General features: G+C 43.2%; 1 pseudogene; it reads left to right on the forward strand.

Annotated features, from left to right (window-relative positions):
* The first annotated feature begins 376 nt into the window (after positions 1 to 376).
* On the forward strand, positions 377 to 554 carry LOC125483874 (annotated as a pseudogene).
* The last annotated feature ends 16,921 nt before the right edge of the window (positions 555 to 17,475 follow it).

The raw sequence follows: 17,475 nt of genomic DNA on the forward strand, positions 1-17,475 counted from the left end.
GGCCTTCCAGTTGAAAGAACTACCCCCGACAGAGTGTTGTAGACTGGTGCACTCCAAGGTCCAAGACTACGTGCTGAGGGACGCACTAAAGCTTGGGGCAGCTGCCGCCAAGGCGTGGTGGGGAAAGACCACCGTGTAAGCCCCCTCGGCCGAAATTAATCAGGGGTCCTACTCAGTAACTGGGCCCAGCTGGCGTCTCCTCCAACTGGTCAGGGGGCCAACTATGACTACGGGCAGAGATGACCGCCGGAGTTCTTTTTTTGCTTTTTTTTTCCTTTAGTTGGTGTGTGTACCCCAGGGTAACCCAGAGCGGCTACCATGACCGGGTAGGTCTGCAAATGTGTCTATTTCTTTTGTATATTTATGAACAATGTACATTCTTTTTAAATAAAAAAATTGTCCTGTTCTTATCAGCTTTAATATCTGATATGGCCTTTACTTAAGGACCCTATATTAAGCTGATTTTTGGAGCAGGGAGTTGGAATAAGAGCTTGCTCCATCCACTCTATGCATCGTCCTGGTGTTGCAGTGTTTCCAGGAATGGTGCAGTCTCATTAAACCAATTTTAAAAGCAGCCTGATCAAAACTTCAAAACCATTTCTGAAGAAGGGTCTCGGCCCAAAACGTCTGCCTTCCTGCTCCTCTGATGCTGCTTGGCCTTGCTGTGTTCATCCAGGTCTACACCTTGTTATCTCAGATTCTCCAGCATCTGCAGTTCCTACTATCCTTGAAGAACGATATGCTGGGATATGCTCAACGCTCTGGGACCATATCAGAGAATCCCTACAGTGTGGAAACAGGCCCTTCGGCCCAACAAGTCCACATCGAACCTCAGAGCATCCCTGCCAGACCTATAACCCACCTAATCTACCCCTCCCTGAACACTACAGGCAATTTACCATGGCCAATCCACCTAACCTGCACATCTTTGAACTGTGGGAGGAAACCGGAGCACCCGGAGGAAACCCACACAGACATGGGGAGAATGTGCAAACTCCACACAGGCAGTCGCCCAAGGCTGGAATCAAACCCGGGTCCTGGTGCTGTGAGGCAGCAGTGCTAACCACTGAGTCACCATGCCACCAACGTGCTTTCTCTCAGTACTTTCACCCAACTTTCTCCAAATATGCTTGTTCCAAGGTCACTGTTAATCTCTCCTTTTCTGCATGTTCAGCACTTGCTCTGAATGTTATCGCCTCATCCCTGGTACATGCCGCACCTTCCCACAAACTCCACCCCCGAATATCCACACATGGCATCAGAAGTAAAAGAAAATCACCTGCCAACACTACCTAATTGCAAATGGCATTTCAGAAATAAAAAGATGAAGCCATTGAAGTATTCACTCGTTTTGAATTTGATGACGATGACTTGGATGTATTGAACGAGAGATTTTGGGAACACTGTGAGCCAGGAAAGGATATGACGTATACAAGGCACATTTTTCATTTGAGTGCAAGAGCAAACAATCAAACAGGTGTGCATGTGACTGCTTTATTTTTCTCAAGTCAAGAGCTGTGAGTTGAATCAGATTACCGATTCACTGATGTGGGACACAATTGCGAATGACCAAGTCAGTGGCATATTACTCCGAAAGCCAATTCTCACATTAGCCAGATCAATAGATATTTGCAGATCTTGCGAAATGAGCCAGAGTTAAATAAAAATGCTACATTAAGATGCAGATTTGCCTGTCCACAAAGTACATTCTTGCTCGAAGAACTCTTAAAGCTTTTCAGCATCTGGGACGTGTTCTGCTCAGGGACTGGCACAATATCTCTGCCTTTCCCTGGCATTTTTGCACTTTGATGTCTCAACTAGAACCTAATGTTTCACAGTGCTCCTGTCTTGCCTGGCTGTTTATTGCAGGCATAAGCCAGGCAGCTTATCATTGTTGTTACCAGCAGTCAGTCAAGGGCTGGTCAGCAGCTAAGGCAACAAACACGCGTTTCAACCAAATGGTCACGTCTCAAAGTCTCAGGGAAACAGTTCTCAGTCAGGGCAAGGGAGACAGGATTCAGTCAGGAGATCCTGACACAGCATGTCCAAGGAATCATTCGATATCAGCCCAGGGACTTTGACACTGTCAGTCAGCCATTTGGGGCAATCAGGATCAGGGAGTCTGTATCACTACAGTACAGAGAGGTGGCCACACTCACTACTAATTACATCCTGAAAATGCTCCAGTAGATTTGTTGAGCCTGAATTATGTTCATCAATCCAAGCTGACCTTGTCCGTTCCTGCCATTGGCGGTCAGTTTGATGAAATTCTCAAGGTGTTCGGGGGGCACTGCAGTACTGGTGAAGCTGGGGAAGTCACTACTGGGCGGTGGGGACAGCCTGCTTGGAGGAAGAGTGGACATTAATTGTGGAATCAGTGGGAAAGTCAACATATTAGTGACAGAGGGAGACAAAGGACGTGGGTTGTTGTGGAAGTACAAGTCGTCATTGTTCACTGCCATCATGGTTTTGATGTGGGGAGAGTGCACTATATGGCGAAGCTGTAGGGCTGGGACTTCGGGTTGGGTAATGTTGTGAGGTGAAGTTTGTAAATGAAAGAGCTGCGTGGGAAAGTGCAGAAGCTCACGGAATCGACAAGGGAGAGACTCGTGCAAGGAAGAAAGGAATACTGAGTACAAGATGTAATGTTGCAACTTTATAAGACTTTAGTTAGGCTGCTCTTAGAGTATTGTGTTCAATTCTGGTCACCACATTACAGGAATATATGGAGGCTTTGGAGAGGGTGTAGAAGAGGTTCACTGGGATGCTGCTTGGATTAGCGGGTGTGAGCTATAAGGAGACATTAGAAAAACTCGGGTTGTTTTCTCTGGAGCAATGGAGGCCGCGGAAGACTTCATAGAAGTCTACAAAATTATGAGATGCATAGCTGGAATTGACAGTCAGAACCTTTTTCCCAGAGTTGAAATGTCTAATACTAAGGGGGTTGGGGTGGTGGGGGGAGGGGGGCAAGTTCAAATGAGATATAGATCAATTGGAATGTTGTGCAGAGAAATGGCATTTGCAGTTTAGTTTGAGGTGATGCAGTTTGGGAGGTTCAAGACCATAGCTCTCTGAAAAAGCAACACAAGTAGATAAGATGGTGAAGAATTTCGCTTTCATGGTACACAACATCGGGATATGGTCAACTTTGATATCTGGTTCATAAGTCAGATGAGGTATTTTTCCAGACATGTCAGAGTACGCATTGTTCCCACGAGAACAACTATGGTTCCATTCATGCATTTTTTTTTTGTTTCAACCATGAAATGGCCACAACTTGATCAAAAGTGAAAGTGACCATCAACGAGTTTGAACTGTCAGTTGTCAAATAAATTAAGACAGAGATAAATGTATTTGCAGGAGTTTTTTAAATGAATTTTAAAAAAATTCATTCGTGAGATGATGACATCACTGGATAAGAATGTCAGTTTCCTTCCCTAAAGGACATAGGTGAACAGATGGGTTTTTCCAACAATGACAATGGATTCACGGTCACCATTAGATTCTTAATACCAGATTTTTTTTTTTTTAAACTCAAATTCCACCATCTGGAATGGTGGGATTCAAATCTAGGTCCCCAGAACGTTATCTTGGTCTCTGGGGAGTGATGGACAGCAGACTAAATAGAAAATATACACTAGAAATCATACAATGTCTTGGTTTATGTATTCATCATGAGATCCGTCACTGTTATGGACACCAGGTAAAGATCTGAAGAGACTGCATTTCCCCCTCGACAGAGTCACAATGGTCACCAGGTTTCATAGCAGATTGGGAAAATGTAATCAGGGATATAGTACATGACTCATCCCAATCTTTTGTTTGGATTTAAAACTTTTCTTTGATTGTTATCCACAAAATGACAGATTATATTGTTTCCAAAAAAACAAATATCTATTAAAAGTTGAAACATGTCTGTAGAGAGCAAAAGAATCCGTAATTGTAAAGGTGTGCAGACATATTGACCAGGCATGACTAACAAATAAAGGGCCATCGAGATCATCATAGAATCCCTACAGTGTGGAAGATGGCCATTTAGTCCATTGAGTCCACACCAACCTTCAAAAGAGCATCACACCCAGTCTCACACCCTACCCTATCCTGTCCATGCATTTTGCACACAAAACACTATGGGCAATTTAGCATAGTCAATTTACCTAATTTGCACATTTTTGGACTGTGGGAGGAAACCGGAGCACCTGGAGGTAACCCACGCAGACACAGGGAGAATGTCCAAACTCCACACAGTCGCCCAAGGCTAGAATCAAACCCAGGTCCCTGGTGCTGTGACGCAGCAGTGCTGACCACTGTGCCACCATGCAGCCTCAAGAGATCTATGTATAATTTTCTCAATTATAGAGCTTTCCACACTAAATGTGAGCAACTCAGCACACGCAACAAAGGATTCACCTCCATCTCAGATTCTTACAGTCAGCCTTGTTTTCGTCTATCCAGTGAACCGAAAACACCCTCTCTGAAATGAGAAGCAGATTCATCATTTCAAGTTCAGATGACTCTGAGTGACTTTGAACTCGAAACATTAATTCTGTGTTTGTCTCTACAGATGCCAGACCTGAGGAGTTTCCACATCACTTCCTGTTTTACTTTGATCTGCAGCTTCCTCAGTATTTTACGTTTCTTTCTGATTTTGAGTCTAGTTTGCACACTTGTACAATTGCTCCCAGCATCTTTACCATCCCCAGGACAGGGATCAGCACATTTTTCTGTGCACAGGTCAGATACCAACATCTTTCATACACCAAGGGAGGAAAATCACCTTTATTTTGCAGACAAAATTTGTGGATTGGAGTCCAGATGTGAAGATTAAAAGTACCCTGATTGAGTACCTGACAGTGAGTTTTTTTTTTGTTGAATGGGGTGACAGTCACTGATGTCTCACGCTTTCACAGCTCCATGTAATCCTAATTGGGACAGTCTAAGCAGACGGATCCACAGTGAACCAAAATTCAAGATTCTGCAGATGATGGAAATCCAGTCTCAAAACAGAAAATGTTGGAAACACTCAGCAAGACAAACAGTTTTGGAAGAGAAATTTAGTGAAAAATACGTGTTGCTAACCTTTTACCTGAACTGGACGATATTAGTATTGAATAGTTTATAAACTCGGACTGTGTCACGGAAAAGGAGAGTGGAGTGCAGGCTTGGTGGCGAATGGGCAATTCCTACTGCTAAATTTTGTATGGAAGTGCTGATCATGGACTGGGGTGGACAAAGTCAGAAGTCACATGACACCAGATTATAGTCCAACAGGTTTATTTGAAAGCACAAACTTTCAGAGAGCTGCTCCTTCTGCAGGTGGAGTCACCTGATGAAGGAACAGTAGTCTGAAAGCTTCTGACGTCAAATAAACCTGTTGGACTATAATCTGGTATTGTTTGACTTCTGACTTTGCTCCTAACTAGCATGTTTGTATGAAAAAATCATGTTTTTGCAAGCAGTTCGGAGGCTGGAGTGACTAAATGACAAAGTCCAAAGTCCATCACAATGATGGTACAAGGCAACATTGTCTATAATGAGAAGTTAATAAACAAATGGGCTAGGAGGAGAAACAAAAGTCAGGCCCAGAGACAGCCAAATGTGAACAGCGTTGGCAGTACCTGCTCTCGGACAGAATGGATGACACAGTTATTGCCCCTGACATTTTAGTTGTGAATGTTGAGTGTGGAAACGTCAGCAGAGGGACCAGGTGTCCTTGGACACATATGACAGAACGTAACAGAAGATGCAGCAACAAATGGCGAATGGTAGGCAAGCTTTTATTACAAAGGGCTTTGAAGAACGAGAGTGAACTCCCCTGGAGTACTGTGAGCAGGTTCCTGTGGTGAGATCTGCCCTGGAGGACTGTGAGCAGTTTTCAGGATCGAGGTCTGCCCTGGAGGACTGTGAGCAGTTTCTGACGACTGAACTAACATGATCTAGAGTGAGTGAAACAAAGGTTCTCCAGACTGATTCCTGGGAAGAGGGGATTTCTGAGCAGAAGAAATCGAGTAAACAGGGCTTATATTCTGCGGGATAAAATCAAAGTCACCATAGTGCTACTGGACAACCAGGCTGTCTCTCATTCGAGACAGACAAATGGTGGTGGCTAACCTGAGAGTCAGGCAAGGGACGCAGTCAAGAAGGACAGCTCTTCATGGTCACCTCAGCTGGTGAAGGAATTGAACCCACACTGTTGGTACCACGCCACATCATAAATCAGCCGTCCAGCCAACTGACAAACAACCTGTGGGATATAGAGAAATAGAAGTGATCTAATTGATTTTTTTTTTAGAAGATGCTTGATAGGAACAATGCTGAGTAATTGTTTCCTCTGGCTGGGAAATCTAGGACATGGGGTAATTGTCTCTGAATAAGGCTGTAACCATTTCAGATTGAGGTGAGGAACAATTTCTTCACTTGCACCACTGTAAATCTGTGGAATTCTCTATTCCAGGGAGCTGTAGATTCTTGGTCATCTAGTGTTTCCAAATCAGGCATTGTTAGATTTTTGTACATCAGAAATGAGGGAAATGGGGATAATTTGAGAAGGTAGAACTGAGGTAGATGACAGGAGGAACAAGGTCAAAGGGCTGAATGGATGTTTACTGTTTCTATTTCTGCATTTGATTCTAGCCTCAAGCTGCTGTCTGTGTGCAGTTCACACAGTCTCTGTGTCTGTGCAGGTTTCTTCCATGTGCTCTGATTTCCTGCCAGTCTAAAGATGTGCAGGTTAGAGTGGGTTGGCTGTGCTAAATTGCCCATAGTGCCCGGGTACGTGCAGACTATGTGGATTAGCCATGTTAAATGCAGTGTTACCGAGATTGGGTGTGGGTCTGGGTAGGACACTCTTCGTAAGTTCAGTGTGGACTTGATAGGCCAAATGGTCTGCTTCCACACTGGAGGGATTCTATGATCTCCAGAAACAAGCCCAAAAATCATGGTTTGGATATAGCTAACAGCAGAATCAAAAAACAAACAACAGTTCCTCAGAAATTTGCTGGTTAGTTAACCAGTCCTAATGAACCAGGAAATCCCTTTTCACATACTGTGCAGGTGGATAGTCTTTAGTCAGTGTGAATGTGTCGACGAATGGTGACAACGTGACTATTTCCAAGCTCTACCTTACAGATATGCAACTGTTATTAATATTTTATCCACAATACCAGCACCTGTAATTGAGCAGGGATGAGTAACATCAGTACAACAGACCAAAACCATGGTTCATTTGATAGTGAGAGTGACAGCAAAATCCTTCAACTGTGGTTCTTTGTGAACTCGCTGGTGTGTTAACAGTTTGGATGACTGAGTGAATGCTTTCCCACACTCAGAGCTCGTGAATGGTCTCTCCCCAGTGTGAACCTGCTGGTGTTCCAGCAGGTAGGATGACCGAGTGAATGCTTTCCCACATTTAGAGCAGGTGAATGGTTTCTCCCCAGTGTGAACGCTCTGGTGTCTCAGTAGGTTAGATGATCAAGTGAATCCCTTCCCACACTGGGAGCAGATGAATGGTCTCTCCCCCGAGTGAACTCGCTGGTGTATCAGCGGGGAGTTCGAGTCAGCAAAGCCTTTCCCAAATACCGAACAGGTCAATGGTCTCTCTCCAGTGTGAATTCGCTGGTGTATCAGCAGTTGAGTTGTCTGAGTGAATGCTTTCCCACATTCCGAGCAAATAAATGGTTTCTCTCCAGCGTGAACTCGCTGGTGTATCAGTAGCCTGGATGGTGAAGTGAATCCCTTCCCACAATCAGAGCAGGTGAATGGCTTCTCCCCAGCGTGACTCTGTTGGTGAATTTCTAGCTGGGATGAGTAAAGAAATCCCTTCCCGCAATCCGCACATTTCCACAGTCTCTTCCCAGTGTCACTGCGCTGGTGTTCGGACATTTCAGATAATCTTCACAGATTCTTCGACATACAGTCCATGTGCATTTCTCCCCAGTGTGAATGCTGCTTTTTCCTTCAATGTTCAAAATCCTGAGATAATTGGGTTGTGATAAACAAAGTGACTGTCAGATCTGGATGTGGAACTGTTTGAATTCTCCAATTACAAACTAAGCTTTCAAACAGAAATTAAGTGCAGTGAGTGAGAAACCAGAAGAACACACACAGACTGTGAAAGTGAGAGAAATCCTCTGGACATTTGTGGAGCGACACTTGGGGAATATGCTGGATTATCATCAGAACAAATTCATTCGTAAATATCCTCCAGGTAAGGGATCCAGTCAGTGTTTGCACAAAACTACCAAAAGAGAGAGGTGGGAGAGCCAGGAAGGAAAGGCATTGTATAGATTTGTAACTCAACCTTTCGATTCCTCTGAAAGACTAAGAATAGTGCAGAAGTAAAATTGTGGAAATCTGAAATGAAAACAAAAAAATGCTTAGTCAGAGTTTACAGCACGAAACAATCCCTTTGGTCCCAGTTGTCCATGCCGGCCAGATATCCTAAATTAATTTAATTCCATTTGCAAGCATTTGACCCATATTCCTCTAAACCCTTCCTATTCACGTACCCATCCAGATGCCTTTTAAATGTTGTAATTGTACGAGCTTCCACCAGTTCCTCTAGCAGCTCATTCTACACAGGCACCACCCGCTTTCCCTTTTAAAACTTTTCCTCTCAGCTTAAACCAGTGTTTAGTTCTAGTCTCCCCTATCCTGGGAAAACAACCTTGGCTATTCACTCTATACCCACCATAATTTTATTAACCTCTGATAGGTCACCTCTCAGCCTTCAATGCTCCAGGGAAAATAGCCCCAGCGTATTCAGCCTCTCCCTACAGCTCGAAACTTCCAACTCTTGCAACATCCTTGTAAATCTTTTCTGCACCCTGCCAAGTTTAACAGCATCATTCCTATAGCAGGGAGACCAGAACTGAACACAGTATTCCAAAAGCGGCATAATCAATATCTTGTTCAGCCTATAACATGACCTCCCAACTCCTATACTCAATGCACTGACCAATAACTGCAAGCATAGCAAACATCATCTTCACTACCTTCTGTACCTGCAATCCACATTCAAGGAACTGTGCACTTGCACCCCCAGGAGTCTCTGTTGCGAAACAGTCCCCAGGACCTCATCGTTACGTGTTTAAGTCCTGCCCTGACTTTCATTACCAAAATTCAATATCTCACATATATCTAAACTAAACTTATTTCTGTCATCCTCGGCCCATCGACCCATCTGATTACGTTCCCATTGTACTTGGAGTTAATCTTCTTTGCTGTCTATGTCACCAACAATTTTAGTGTCACCTGCAAACTTACTAACCATTCCTTCAATATTCATTCCAAATGATTTATATCAATGACAAAAAGCAGTGGACCCAGCACCGATCCTTGCTGCACACTGCTGTTCATAGTCCTCCAGACTGAAAAAAAAAACCCTCCACCATGACCCTGTCTCCTACCTTCAAGCCAATTTTCTTTCAAATAGCTAACTGTCCCTGGATTCCATTTGATCTAATCTTGCTAACCAATCTACCATGTGGAGCTTTGGTGAATGCCTTGCTGAAGTCCATATAGACAATGTCCACTGCTTTGCCTTCATCAATCTTCTTGGTCACTTCTTCAAAAAACTCAATCAAGTTAGTGAGACAAGATTTCCCCCGCACAAAGCCATGTTGACCATCCCTAATCAGTCCTTGCTTTTCTAAACACATGCAAATCCCCTCCAACAACTTACCCACCACTGACATCAGGCTCACTGGTCGATAGTTCCCTGGCTTTTCCCTACCACCTTTCTTAAAGAATGGCACCACATTAGCCACGCAGTCTTCTGGCACCTCACCGGTGTCTATCAGTGATACAAATATCTCAGCAAGGGGCCCAGCAATCACTTCCCTAGCTTCTCCCAGAGTTTGTGGATAACACCTGATCAGGTACCAGGGACCTATTCACCTTTGTGCATTTTAAGACATCCAGCACCTAGTCCTCTGTAATATGGACACTTTTCACGACTCGTTATTTATGACTCCAAGTTCTCTAGTTTCCATATCCTTCTCTGCAGTAAATACTAATGCGAAATACTCATTTATTATCTCAGCCTGCAGTTCCATACAGACAGCCTTGTTGATCTTTAAAGGGGCCCTATTTTCTCCCTAGTTGTTTTTTTGTCCCAAATGTAGTTTCAGAATCTCTTGGGATTCTCCTTAACCCTATTTGCCAAAGATAGCTCATGTCTCCTTTTCGCCGTCCTGATTTCCCTCGAGTATACTCCTACTGCCCTTATACTTCGAACGATTGACCCAATTCCTGCTGTCAATACCTGACATGTGCTGCCTTCTTTTTCTTGACCAGAGCCTTAATTTCTCTAGTCATCCAGTATCCCCTACATTTACCAGCCTTGCCCTTCACATGAACAGGAACATACTGTCTCTGGACTCTCGTTATTTCATTTTTAAAGGCCTCCCACTTTCCAAGCATCCCTTTACCTGCGAATTGCCTCTCCCAATCATCTTTTGGAAGTTCGAGCCCAATACTGTCAAAGTTGGCCTTACTCCAATTTATAACTTTGAAATTTATATTAAAAATGTAAGTTTTATATTTAAACTAATCCCATCTGCCTGCATTGGTCACATATCCCTCTAAACCTTTCTTATACATGTACTTATTCAAATGTCTTTTAAACAATGCGACTGTACCTGCATCCACCACCTCCTCTGAAAGTTCGTTCCACACATGAACCACTCTGTAAAGAAAAAAATGTCCCTCATGTCTTTTTTTAATATGTTTTTCTCCTCTCACCTTACACGTATGTCCCCTTGTCTTGAAATCCCCCAGCCTATGGAAAAAAAAAACCCTTGCTATTCACATAATCTGTGCCCCTCATGATTTTATAAACCTCTGTAAGGTCACCCTTTAACCTCCTACCCTCCAGTGAGAAAAGTCCTAGCTTTGGCAGTCTATTTTGATAATCAAGCCCTCTATTCCTGGCAACATCCCAGCAAGTCTTTTCTGAACTGTCTCCAGTGTAATAATAATATCCTTCCTGTAACAGGGCGACCAGAACTGCACACAATACCTCAAATGAAGCCTCATCAATGTCCTGTACAACCTCAACATAACATCCCAACTCCTATACTCAAAGGTCTGAGCAATGAAGGCAAGTTTGCTAAACAACTTATTAACCACCCTGTCTACCTGTCTACATAAACTTCAAAGAATTATGTACCTGAATCTCAGCATTTCTCTGTTCCACAACACTACCCAGGGTGCATCCATCAATTGTGTAAGTCCTACCCTTGTTCATTTTACCAAAATACAATATTTCGCATTTATTCAAATTGAACTTCATCTTCCATTCCTCAACCCATTGACCCAATTGATCAAGATCTCGCTGTCATCTTAGATAACCTTCACTAACCACTATATCACCAATTCTAGTATCATTTGCAAACTTACTAATCTTGTCCCTTAAATTCTCATCCAAATCATTAATATAAATGAAAAACAAAAGTGGAGCCTGTACCAATTGCTGTGGAACACCTTTGGTCACAGAACTCCACTCTGAAAAATCCTCCAGCACCACGTTCTGTCCTACAACTAAGCCAATTTTTTTTCCAATTAGCAAGCTCTTCCTGAATCACATGTGATCTAACTTTACTAATTAGTCCATCATGTGGAACCCTGTCAAAGGCTTCACTCTCACTCTAGAGGTGCTGCAAATCTGACCCAATTCCCCCGCCATTTGTCCACGGCCCTCTTGATCATTCCTTGAAAAGTTAAATCCCAAATCTCTTTTGAGAATAATGGCTGAATCTGCATCCAGCTGCCATTCAGACTGTTTCAGATCCTGGGAACTTGCTGAGTCAAGTAATCTTCACCCTGTATTTGCCAAATATCTGAATGTTGTATTCTGTGGTTACCAAACGTTGCCACAATGTTAATAATTTTTCTCTCTCTGCAAACTAATATCCTGGAAACAAATCTACTACTCAACTAAATCATTTCTAATCAGCCCCAAGGAGAATTATCTGAGCTTCTGCTGGCTCTCTCCAAACCAGAAACCCATCATAATTTTAATTTACTTATGGGATGTGGTCTTTGCTGCCCAGGCTAATATTGATTGCCCATTTTTATTTAATTTGGAGAAAGTGATGGTGAACCACTTTCTATAACTGCTGCACTCCATGTGCTGTAAGTACACCACTGCGCTGTTTAGACGATAATCCGCCCTGAAGCCTCACCACCCCCTCTATCGCAGGAATCATACCTCAAACCTCACTACCCTCCCTATCATGAGAATGACCCTCGAGCCTCACTACCTGCACTATTGCAGGCATCACCTTCGAGCTTCACTACCCTCCACATCGCTGGAATCCCTCTCCAGCCTCATGACCTGCCTATCATTGGAATCCCCCTCGAGCCTCAGAACTCTCACCATCTCTGTAGATTCCTCCAGTCTCACAAACCTCCTTATCTCTGTAATCTCCTCCAGCCTCAACACCCTCCTATCTCTGTAAATTCCTCCAGCCCATATAAACTTCCTTAGCTCTGTAATTGCCTTTACCCTCACAAACCTCCCCTTGTTTGAAATCTAATCCAGCCTCACAATCCTCACCATTTCTGTAACCTCCTCCAACCTCACACTTTTCCCTATTTTTGTAATCTTCTCCAGTCTCAGAATCCTTCCTGTCTCCAATATCCTCCAGCCTCACAAATTTCAATGATATGTGCTTTCCTCTAATACAATCTTACAATGATACCCCATTTTTATTCCTCCACTTGATGGCGGCACTTTCAATTTCCTGGGCTTCAAGCTCCAGAATTTCCTGGTAAACCGCTTCATCTCTACACCTCACTTTTCTCCCGAAAACATTGACTAATCATGAGTCATTTATTCTAATATCTCCTTTTCTGAAATGGCTTGAAAAATGCTTGGCATCTTCCTATGTGAAGTGTCTCAGAGGTCTACAGTACAGAAAAAGTCTCTGTGGCCCATCCAGCCTGTACCGGTTAAAAACCACCACCTAACTATTCTAATCTAATTTTCCAGCACTTGGCCCATAGACTTGTCTGCGTTGGCATCACAAGTGTGCATCTAAATATGTCTTAAATGTTATGAGGATCTCTGTGTCTACCACCTGACAGACAGTGAGGTTCAGTGCAATTGTCACAGCATGATGACATCACAGACAGGAACAGGGACGAGCTGAGTCTGTGCAAACCAAAGATCACCCACACATTGTGAAGGATGGGAGGGTCCCTGATAGGGGGCAGAGGAGATTTAACAGAATGATTTGTAGGAAGAGGGTTTTTATTTGCATGGTTAGGATTGTTTTTGACATTATTCTTTCATGTGACTTGGGCGTTGCTGGTACATATCGAGATTATCCATTTACAATAGATGGACTCTCCTTCTCAACCTCTCCCCTCGCCTGGGGTGTGGCAATCTTCAGATTAAACCAGCCCTATGGTCAGGTAGGACAATGGTGACTTTACCTTTGGCACAGTGATGCCACTGTGCCTCAGTGGTGTAGAGGGGAATGTTGAATGTGGTAGATGGACAGCAAACTGACACAGTGCTTCATCTGGAGGATGTTCAATTTCTTTAATGTTGTTGGGGCTGCACTGATGCAGGTAAGTGGAAAATGTTCCAACACAATCCGGATGAGTGCCTTATAGACAGCAAACAGTCATTGGGGAATCAGTTGTTTAGGGAAACAGATTGTTCTCCTTGTAACAAAGGATTTTAAGGGGACCTTTGATAGAGGTGTTTACAAAAGATATACATTAGGATGATAAAATGTACACTCATCAACTAATCATAAAAAGGATTACAGGACATATATTCAAAGTTTTAGGGAAGATCTATTGAGAGAATGGGGTGATTTAAGAGAGAAACTTTACACGGCAAATGGGAATGAGCAGGAACACAATACTCACACACAATGCAAATATCCAGGTCCTGATGAATTAAGTATTTCTGTCAGAGTTTGGTGTTACAATTATTGAGTTTCCCACCTGAAAGTCCACTTGTAATATCCTGTCACACAAATTCATAAAATCCATCACTGTCAGTCCAGGGTAGAAATTCATAACATCCCCTCCTCCTGGCCGAGGTTAACTGCATTGTCGCTGCTACACATTATCCCTCGTGGAGGTCAGCAGTCGATTCAGGGGGAAATCTATTTGGGTTTCTAGGAGTTTCCACCTTGGGACTTCATGTCACTTAACAGAACAGCAGGTCTTTGACACATGGCAAAGAATGGCCAAGAGTTAGTGAGATGCAGACAGCAGGATTCGCTACCCTTTCTTTCCTTCCGTGCTGCTGCACTGCCACATCAATGAGACATTGGGCCGGAAAAGCTAACGCAGCTTGATGGACAAGTTGTCTCGATTCTGAACAATGGACAGTAAGCTTCTCCCAGTCATTCGAAAGAATGCCCCTTAAAAAGATAGCAATTACGTCTGTGTTGTCTTGCCCAGTGCTCCCAACAAAAAGATCAGAATGAGGGAGGATCTCATAAAAAAGGGATAACAGTCAAGTTCCATGAGGGTTACAGTTTATGGAGAGATATTGATAAATGGGCGAAAGTTGGCAAATGGAATATAATGTGGGAAAATGTGAAGGTGTTCATTTTTGAGGAGACAACCAAAGAACACAGTGTTATTTAAAAGGTAAAAACTGTGGAAAACTGCAACACAAAGGGACTCAGAAATAATTGCACAGGAAACACGAAGCGAGCACACAGTTGCAACAGGTAATCAGGAAGGGCAATGGGATGTTATCCCTTATGTCAAGGTATTTCAGTATAAGAGTTTGGAATATATGTCTTAGGACAAACGTACAAATTGCTGGTAAGACCACATCTGGAGGAATGTGAGCAGCTTTTTTGGTCCACTTATTCAAGCAAGTATATCACTTCACTGGAAGCATTTCAGAGAAGATGAACTGGGATGATCACTGGTTTGGAGGGATTATCTTTTAAGCTAAGACTAAACAGGTTTGGAATCTACTAACGAGATTTTCAAAGAATGAGAGATGATCTAATTAAAAATATAGGATTCTTAAGGGAGTTGACAGGATAAATGCTGAGGGGATATTTCCCATCGAGGGAGCAAATTCTTGATAAGGCAGAGAATAGAGCGTTCTCGTTTGGAATCGTCAAGTTTAAGGCAACACAGACATGGGTAAGGGTTTTCAGTTGCAAATGAGCTGGAGTGAGGTGGAGAGAAGGAGCATTTTAGAGATTGAAATTTCTGGCACTTGTGATTGAGAAGATGTATGGTAAGATGCACATCTTGAGGCCAGATATGAGAGCATTATTGAGAAGGGTGCAGTTCAGCCTCAGATAGTTCCCAGTGAGAGGGATGGATTCAGTACAGTAGTAAGGAAAAGTAATTTGTAATAACAACTGAAGGCAATGGGTTTAACTATCACAAAGTGTTATTGGAGGAAATTTCAGCTAATCAAGTAGTGGAAGTATGATAAGCAGTTTTATAATTGAGTAACAGTGGAGCAAAGGAGAGTGATGGAGGGGAGTTAGATCTGAACATTGTAGTATGTATGTGAAACCTAATATGGTGCTTGTGGAAGATCTCACCTCCTGGCAGTATGTCGGTGAGAAACAGGATGGGCCAAGGATATATCCTTGAGAAACATCGACTACATGGATTTCAGACAGGAAAGAGAGAGTGGAGATGGAGTGGGATTTTCCAATGACAGTGAGGTTAAATATTGGTTTTAAACAGAATGGGTGAGAAGGACCCCAGAAAAGAGAAACAGACAGAACAAGTAACAATATGTGTGAACTGGCATGGGGGAGAGGCAAAGAGAAGGAGGAGGAGGAGGAGGAGGAGAAATAAGAGAGAGTTAGAATGTTTGTAGTTTAGCAGAATAGGGCAAAGGGTTAAGATAAGCTCTGATAAGGCTTGACACGAGACTGGAGAAAGATGCAAGTTTAGGACTAAAACGAGGAGGAACATGCAAGGCAATTTGGTTTGGTGCACTAGTGGAAGAGAGGGAAGCAGCAGAGGCAGCTGATTGGATTGTCTCAATCTTAGTGACGTAGAAACTCCATGTGTCTCCCTCACTTGTTGTTGGAGGGGAGGATGGAGGAGACAGGATGATGGACAGTGTTTTGCAAAGAAACAATGCCTGTGTTAGAGATATTTAAAAATGAGTGAACAAACCTGATGAATTTAACTTTTATCCAGAATATTAAAATGTACAACAGATGTCCGGGTTCGAATCCCATCTCAGCAGATGGTGGAATTTGAATTCAATTAAAAAAAACTGGAATTAATGATCAACTGGTTGCCATGGAACCATTGCTGATGACAGAAAAAAAATATCTGATGTCCTTCAGGAAAAGAAATTTGCCAACCTCAGCAAGCCACTCAGTTGCAAATCACTGAAAAGTCTCAACAAAGGAATGAAACTGGGTGGACCACTTGGCACCTACCAAGGCACGAGGAAAGACAACTGCAGAATCAGCCCTATCGACCCCGCAAACTCCTCCTTACTGATATCGGGGGGCGAGTGGCAAAATTTGGAGAGATGACTCAAAGACTAGTCAAGAAACAGCGTCATATGCATGGAATCATACCTTACAAACAATGACACACGTCACCATCACTGTCCTTAGATAAGTCCTGTCCCACGAGCAGGACAGACCCGGCAGACGTGGCAGCACAGTGGTATTCTGACCGGATTGATTTGACCTGAGAGTACTTGACATTGACTCTGACGTCTGCAAGTCTCATGGCTCCTGCTGATTACCATGTACCATCCTCCCTCGGTTGATAAATCGGCAGCAGTATTATCGCTAGATTATTAATCCAGAGACCCAGATAACATTCTGGGGACCTGGGTTCGAATCCTGCCATGGCAAATGGTGGAATTTGAATTAAATAATGATCTGGAATTAAGATTCTAATGATGACCATGAAATCATTGCCGATTATAAGGAAAGACCCATCTGGTTCACTTGTGTCCTTTCGGGAAGGAAATCTGCCATCCTTATCTGGTCTGGACGACATGTGACTCCAAACCCACAGCAATATGGTTGACTCTTAACTACCTTCTGGGCAATTATGGATGGGCAATAAATGCTGGGCCAGCCGGCGATTTCCACATCCCAACAGTGAATTTTAATAAAAAAACTCCTCCATCTTGAACAGCATTTGGAGGAAGCACTGAGAGTGAATATGGCACTAAATGTACTCAATGTCCACCATCAGGAGTAGTTTTCAGCAGGATTACCAATCAAGCTGGTCGGGTCCTAAAGGACAAAGCTGCTTGGCTGGGACTGCAGCAGGTGGTGACGCAACCAACAAAAGGGAAAAACATAGCTGATCTCATTGTCACGAATTCCCCAGCTGCAGATGCATGACAGGATTGATAAGAGCGACCACCGCACAGTCCTGTGGAGACAAAGCCTCATCTTAAACTTGAGAATACCCTCCGTTGTGTTGAGTGGCACTAATATCGGCTAAATGGGACAGAGTTGGAACAGATATAGGAACTCAAAA

The sequence above is a fragment of the Rhincodon typus genome, chromosome 8 (assembly GCF_021869965.1).
Source record: "Rhincodon typus isolate 14 chromosome 8, sRhiTyp1.1, whole genome shotgun sequence".
NCBI lineage: Eukaryota > Metazoa > Chordata > Chondrichthyes > Orectolobiformes > Rhincodontidae > Rhincodon > Rhincodon typus.